We start from the raw sequence: 7,500 nt of genomic DNA on the forward strand, positions 1-7,500 counted from the left end.
TCAATGTGACACTATACTGAGACTAGGTAAGGAAAATAATCTTGTTGTGATAGATTATTTTAGTGAAGCTGGTGTGTTTCCTGAGTCAGTAGTGACTAGGTTTTGTGCTATTGAATTAGTGTCAAGGTCACTCGGAAGCCAGATCACGTTGTGGTGATTGTGTTATCAGTTGTTATAACCCTTCACAAGGAAGTTTGATATAGCAGTTAACTCGGGAGTCGAGTAGGTCTAGGTTAAAGACATAACTACTATAGTCAGTCGGTGTTCTAATCTGGTAGTGATTAGAGGTGTGCTCTTATATTCCTTACTTTTGTATACCAGGGTTACGTGTAGACAAATTAGGATTGAGGAACTGAGTCTTTAGTGTATTTTGGCAAAATAACTGAGACTAGTTGTTGCACCGACAAGTTAAGAAAATGCCGAGACGGCAGGTTATGGAGGCGGATTCTCCGCTGTTGGCATTCAAGCAGGATGGGATTATCCTGGGTCTGTCAGGTATAGAGTTGGCAGACTATATCGAAAAGCGACGTCTGGAAGAGATAAATCGAGAGGAAAAGAAACTCGAAGAGGAAAGAAGGGCGCGAGAAAGACGTGAAGAGATAGAAACGCAACAAGAATTCGAACTGAGGAAAATGCGGGAAATGGTTGACCTAGGTTTAAATCAGAATGTAAACCAAAATAATCATCATATGCCCAGAGAGTCAAGTAGCAAGATACATATCAATCTGCCAATTTTGGATGACAAAGATGATATAGAAGCCTACTTCAAACAGTTTGAACGCATTGCAAAACTATCAGATTGGGATGAAGATGAGTGGGCAATTCGATTGTCAGGGCAATTGCGAGGTCAAGCACGCCAGGTGTACATCGAATTGTCTGATGAGGAGTCAGTAAACTATGATGAGGTGAAAACAGCGATCTTGCAGCGTTTTCAGCTGACTGCTGAATCTTACAGGAAGAGATTCAAAGAGGTTAAGTGGGAAAAGGAAGAGAGCATCAAAGAATGCCGAAAACGCATGAAAACCTATCTAGATAGATGGAAGGAGTTGTCCGAAAAGGAAGGGAAGTCGGGTGACTTGGAGGATTTAATTCTCACAGACAAACTGTTGGATGTCCTAACTCCGGACCAAAACAGATTCGTTAGGGAAAGAAATCCAACTAACATCGATGATGTTGTGAAACATGTGCAAACATACATAGATGCACGTGATGCCGGGGGACGCATGCCACCGCGACAGTCACAGGGGGGCGAGCGTAGGTTTGACAATAAACCGCGTAATGGACCACCTCCAACCGGGGGTAACGCACAGTCAGACAATAGGCAGCCACACAAGGGCAATAACTTTGGACAGAGGTCGGGGGGTAATCCAAACAGGCAAACAGGGAACAGACCACCACCCAACACGAAGGGGTGCTTCAGATGTGGGGGGCCGCACATGATGCGTGATTGTCCCAAAAGATTGGATGGGCCAAGACCCAGCAGTAATTATGCATCAACATTACTAGCTGCAGTTCGAACGTCAGGTGACGAGGTCACATGCCAATGTCGTAAGGGCGATGCATACGATCCAAATTGTAGAGTACAGGTAGAGGGAAAGGACGCAAGTGGTATCCGTGACACGGGCGCAACTTGTATAGTGGTGAACTCTTCACTAGTGCCGCCGGAGTGTTATACGGGCGAACACCAGAACATAACCCTAGCAGATATGCGTCAGAGAAAAATGCCGATAGCGGTTGTACAAATGGACACACCGTTTTTCTCGGGAGTCACACGCGTGTTGGTGGCAAAGGCTTTGTGTCACCAAGTCTTGATCGGTAATATCCGAAAGGATATGGATGAAAACGAGATCAGTGTACCTGTTTTTCCAATTGTGAAACGGGAGGCAGAGCCACAATTGTGTGCGCCTGTACAGACTCGGAACCAGGAAAAACAGAAGGCGGAGAAAAAACCCTGGGTTCCGAAACAAATCGATCTAGGTCAGATTCGGCCAGAGGATTTGTCTAGAGAGCAAAAGACAGACCCCTCTCTAGCGAAAATCCGCGATCGGGTTGCCAAGGGGGCAAAAGACGGCACTCATTACGAGTGGAAAAAGGATATCCTTTATAGGATATACATGGACAACGGCAGTCCATGCAAACAGGTGGTTGTCCCAGAATGTTTTAGAACGGACGTTCTAAAATTAGCACACGACACGCCTATGGCCGGGCATCAAGGCGTGCGTCGCACCAGAGACAGAATTTGGCGCGATTTTTATTGGCCAGGGATTTGTGGTGACGTCAAACGGTATTGCGCGTCATGTGATGCGTGTCAACGCAGCTCGCGGAAGGGGGCTACAAGGAAAGTGCCTATGAAAAGCATGCCGCTGATAGGGACACCGTTTGAACGAGTGGGAGTCGATATCGTAGGGCCCATCATACCCGCATCTAACCGAGGGCACAAATACATATTGACTATGGTAGACTACGCTACACGGTACGTAGAGGCTATACCACTCAAAGACATTAGAACAGAAACAGTGAGTGAAGCTTTGTGGGTCATGTGGACAAAAGTGGGCATTCCTCGGGAGGTACTGACCGATAGGGGTAGCCAGTTCACAAGCAAGGTTATGGAAGAGGTAAACAAACTTCTGAACATCAAAGGCATCCATACTACACCGTGGCATCCTCAGACAAACGGGTTGACTGAAAAATTCAACTCTACGCTCAAACACATGATGAAAAAACTTTGCCAAGAGCAACCAAAAGACTGGGACAAGTTTCTCCCTGCGCTACTGTTCGCGTACAGGGAAGTCCCCCAAGAAAGTCTGAAATTCTCACCATTTGAACTGCTGTATGGCAGAGAAGTCAGAGGTCCCATGCAAGTTCTACGTCAAGTATGGACAAATGAGGACACAGCAGATGAGACACGCTCCACTGTCAGTCATATTGTTGATCTCACAAACAAAATCGAGAAGACTTGCGAGATTGCCAAGAACAATCTCAGCAAGGCTGCTCTCAAGTACACAAAGGCGTACAACAAAAAGACAAAAGAAAGAAGTCTAGCGGTTGGAGACAAAGTGTTGCTTTTGTTGCCTGAGAAGCACAATAAATTGCAGCTGACATGGAAGGGTCCGTACCCAGTGATAGAGAAAGTCGGTAGTTGCAACTACAGGGTGAAAATCAAGGGACGTGACAAGCTGCTACATGCAAATCTGCTGAAATTGTATGTAGAACGCGAGTCAGAATCCAAAGAGAACAAGTCTGAGCAAACCAAAGCCAAGACTATAGTGGAAGTTCCAGAAATAGTGGCGGTGGTGGTGGATGATGTGCATGATGATGAAATGGGTGAGTTGGGGATAGACCGATTTCCCATGCTTTCCCTAAAACCAAAAGAAGGTCCCAAAGATGTAAACATCAATCCAAACCTAGAACCACAGAGACAAGCAGAAATACAAGCACTTTGTGACAGGAAGGTCAAAGCACTCAAAGACATACCTGGGAAATGTGTCATCGAAGAGTGTGAGTTCAAACTGACATCACAAGAACCTGTGCATGTAAAACAGTACAAGCTACCCTTTTCACAAGTAGAAATTGTGAAGAAGGAGGTCAATGACATGCTGAAGTTAGGTGTCATAGAACCTAGCATTTCACCATACAACAGTCCGATTGTATTAGTGAAAAAGAAGGATGGGTCAATTCGATTCTGTAATGACTGCAGAAGACCAAGACAGAGAATGGACGTCTCATGAGATGGGCACTCCAGTTACAACAGTACTCCTTTACTGTTAAAATCATCCAAGTGATTGATAACGTTGGGGCCGACTATTTGAGTAGACTGAATAACTAGGTTTAGCTTAAACATGAATGTTTCAGCTCAAGAGGAGGGGCGTATGTTGCGAAAATGTACGCAAGCTATTCAGGTCCATACAAATACCGAGCACCGTCAGGCACCTATGGTCTATTTAATTAGGTGATGCAGCAAGTGCCTATGTATTGTCGGGAAAACCGAAGTATAATTACGTCAAAGTTTTGCTATCAGTTGACGTCATTTTGTTTGTCGTCAAGGAGTTGTCGTATTTCTTGAAGGAGTTTCCTTCAAAGCTTATTCTTTTACTTTCGATGTGATCGTCAGTTTACTTTGTTCATTAGTATTGGGAACATAAGGAGTTAGATAATAAATGAGGTTATTATTAGGTACGAAATTCTTGATCGCTATTTTCGCGAATAGACAAGAGTTTCCATTGGTCTAGGTTAGCTAACAACGCAAAGATGAGTTTCGGTTAGCGATTAAGGAGTTTGCGCAGAGAGAGAAAAGAATAACGATCGAAAAGAAAAGGCAACGGAAAGTGGAAGAGAAGGAGCGAAAGCATGAGAGGACCACAACAACACCGTTCTATGCCTATGCCTAGAAGCAAAAACCATCGCCAAGGGCGAACGAAGTTGGCAAGAGCTTACACAGAGGAGACACCCTATCTTTCACGGAGCGACCAGAGATCTGGCAGTGAGCGACAGCGGTAGCCGGTAACCGTCAGGGTGATGGAATCTTTTCTCGGTAAATATGTTTGTTAGATCCAAGTTGATTTTCCCAAGGTTACCAAGTTAATTTTTATGAGCACTGTATTGGTCACGGTATCACAAGTGTGATCAAATACCAAGATTTTATGTGATCACTGTAGATCAAACGTAATACATTGTATGAACGTTGAGCAGCATGAGGAACGAATGTGGATAATTAATTGTTTATAAAGTGCTGTAATGAATGATATAGTTGGATCTCCATTTGAATAACAAGATGTGTTTTTATCACACAGGTCTCAGGGGAAACGGTTTGTATGATGATAGAATAATTCCCAGTTCTGAGACTTGTCATTATTTCGACAGATATGTTGGTGTTTCGAGTTACGACTACGAGTTTCCAGTTCGAGATCTGAGGGACGAGTTTTTTTTCACGATCAACCCTCTAACTTCGTGCGATGTTTTCCTGATCATCAATGATGAACTTTATATAACCGTTCGACGATAACCAGCCTGGACCACACGACGTTCCGACTGTCAACATCATCACTGCGTATTTTCAAGATGAGTGACTTTTAGAATTAGATCCAGGATATATGAACGATACAGAAATGAAGAATAACCCGTCGACCACGGAACAAGCCAGTAAATAAAAGTTGAATCTATAAATTTACAAATACGTCTTGTGTGTTTTGTGCATGAATCTGCAATAGTGGTGTGATAGAATTTTTTTTAGAAACAAAATTCAGTCTTGTTCTGATTTATAACGTAAAAGGTGAGGTCTTCGTACCCTCCGAGTACGCAACAGACAAGGATCCGCAACAGACAATATTCACTTTTTTGGCAAAAACCGCCGGTTTTGGCCAAAAAAGACAAAGATTTGGCCAAAAAACCCACACATTTGGCCAAATAAAATAGATTTGGCTATAAATATTTTTGGGCCAAAACTTTCTATGTAAAAGTTTTGGCCAAAACTGTTTATGTTAGCTAAAACGGGAGATTTGGCCAAACTTCTGCCACAAAAAGATTTGGCCAAAAAAAGATTTGGTCAAACAAAAAAGATTTGGCCAAATCTTCACTTTTTTGGCCAAATCTTTTTTGTTTGGCCAAATCTTTTTTTGGCCAAATCTTTTGTATTTGCTGGCGCTGGTGGACAATATTCACTTTTTTGGCCAAATCTCTTTTTGGCCAAAACTTTGCTTTTTTGGCCAAAACTTTGCTTTTTTGGCCAAAACTTTGCTTTTTTGGCCAATACCGCCAGTTTTGGCCAAAAAAGTGTGTTTTTGGCAAAATAAGTGAATATTGTCCACCAGCGCCAAGCAGCTTGGCGCTGGTGAACAATATTCACTTTTTTTGGCCAAAAACGCTTTTTTTGGCCAAAACTGGCGGTTTTGGCCCAAACTGGCGGTTTTGGCCAAAACTGGCGTTTTTGGCCAAAACTATACTTTTTTGGCCAAAACTTTGCTTTTTTTGCCAAAACCGCCAGTTTTGGCCAAAAAAGTGTGTTTTGGGCCAAAAAAGTGTGTTTTTGGCCAAAAAAGTGAATGTTGTCTACCAGCGCCAAGCTGCTTGGCGCTGGTGGACAATATTCACTTATTTTGCCCAAAACACACTTTTTTGGCCAAAACTGGCGTTTTTGGCCAAAACTGGCGTTTTTGGCCAAAACTATACTTTTTTGGCCAAAACTTTGCTTTTTTGGCCAAAACCGCCAGTTTAATTTAATTGGCCAAAAACACACTTTTTTGGCCAAAACTGGTGGTTTTGGCCAAAACTGGCGGTTTTGGCCAAAACTGGCGTTTTTGGCCAAAACTATACTTTTTGGCCAAAACTTTGCTTTTTGGGCCAAAACCGCCAGTTTTGGCCAAAAAAGTGTGTTTTGGGCCATAGTTTTGGCCAAAAAAGTGAATATTGTCCACCAGCGCCAAGCTGCTTGGCGCTGGTGGACAATTTTCACTTTTTTGGCCAAAACTATAATTTTTTGGCCAAAACTGGCGTTTTTGGCCAAAACTGGCGTTTTTGGCCAAAACTGGCGTTTTTGGCCAAAAAAATGAATATTGTCCATCAGCGCCAAGGGGTACTCAAAGATTTGGCCAAAAAATGAAGTTTTGGCCAAAACTATTTTTTTGGCCAAAACTTTCAATGCAAAAGTTTTGGCCAAAAAAATATTTGGCCAAATCTAAAACATTTGGCCAAAAAAGTGAAGATTTGGCCAAATGTTTTAGATTTGGCCAAATATTTTTTTGGCCAAAACTTTGCACTTAAAAGTTTTGGCCAAAACATGTTTTTGGCCAAAAACACACTTTTTGGCCAATAATGTACGTTTTTGGCCAAAAAAGTGTGTTTTTGGCCAAAAAAGTGAATATTGTCCACCAGCGCCAAGCATATACATCAGTATGCACACCCCCCCCTCCCCCAAGTGTAACAGTACAAAACACACCTACAGCTACAGATTCAGCAGTATGTACAACCCCCTCCCCCCCCCCCCCCCCCCCCCCCCCCCAGTGTCACTGTGCAGAACACACATACAGCTACAGATTCAGCAGTTAGAATGTACACCCCCCCCCCCCAAGTGTGTAACAGTGCAAAACACACCACCAGCTACAGATAGATCAGTATGTACTTTTACCCCCCCCCCCCCAAGTGTTACAATGCAATACACGTCACACCTACAGCTACAGATACATCAGTATGTACACCCCCCCCCCCCCCCCCAAGTGTAACAGTGCAAACCACACTTACAGCTACAGATTCAGCAGTATGATGTACTCCACCCCCCCCCCCCCCCCCCCCCAGTGTAACAGTGCAAAAATCACTAACAGCTACAGCAGTATGTACCCCCCTCCCCCTACAGCTACAGAAGTATGTTACCCCCCCCCCCCCTGTAACAGGACAATACACACCTACATCTACAGCAGTATGTACACCCCCCCCCCCCCCCCCACTGTAACAAGACAAAACACACCTACATCTATATTTACAGCAGTATGTACAACACCCCCTTCCCCC

At 43.7% G+C, this 7,500-nt stretch overlaps 1 long non-coding RNA gene across 1 annotated transcript; it reads left to right on the forward strand.

The window, feature by feature from the left end:
• The first annotated feature begins 3,396 nt into the window (after positions 1-3,396).
• On the forward strand, positions 3,397-5,171 carry LOC138957762 (uncharacterized). The gene is made up of 2 exons (XR_011453176.1): positions 3,397-4,531; positions 4,861-5,171. It is a non-coding gene; the product is annotated as an uncharacterized lncRNA (long non-coding RNA).
• The last annotated feature ends 2,329 nt before the right edge of the window (positions 5,172-7,500 follow it).

The sequence above is a fragment of the Littorina saxatilis genome, unplaced genomic scaffold, assembly GCF_037325665.1.
Source record: "Littorina saxatilis isolate snail1 unplaced genomic scaffold, US_GU_Lsax_2.0 scaffold_827, whole genome shotgun sequence".
NCBI lineage: Eukaryota > Metazoa > Mollusca > Gastropoda > Littorinimorpha > Littorinidae > Littorina > Littorina saxatilis.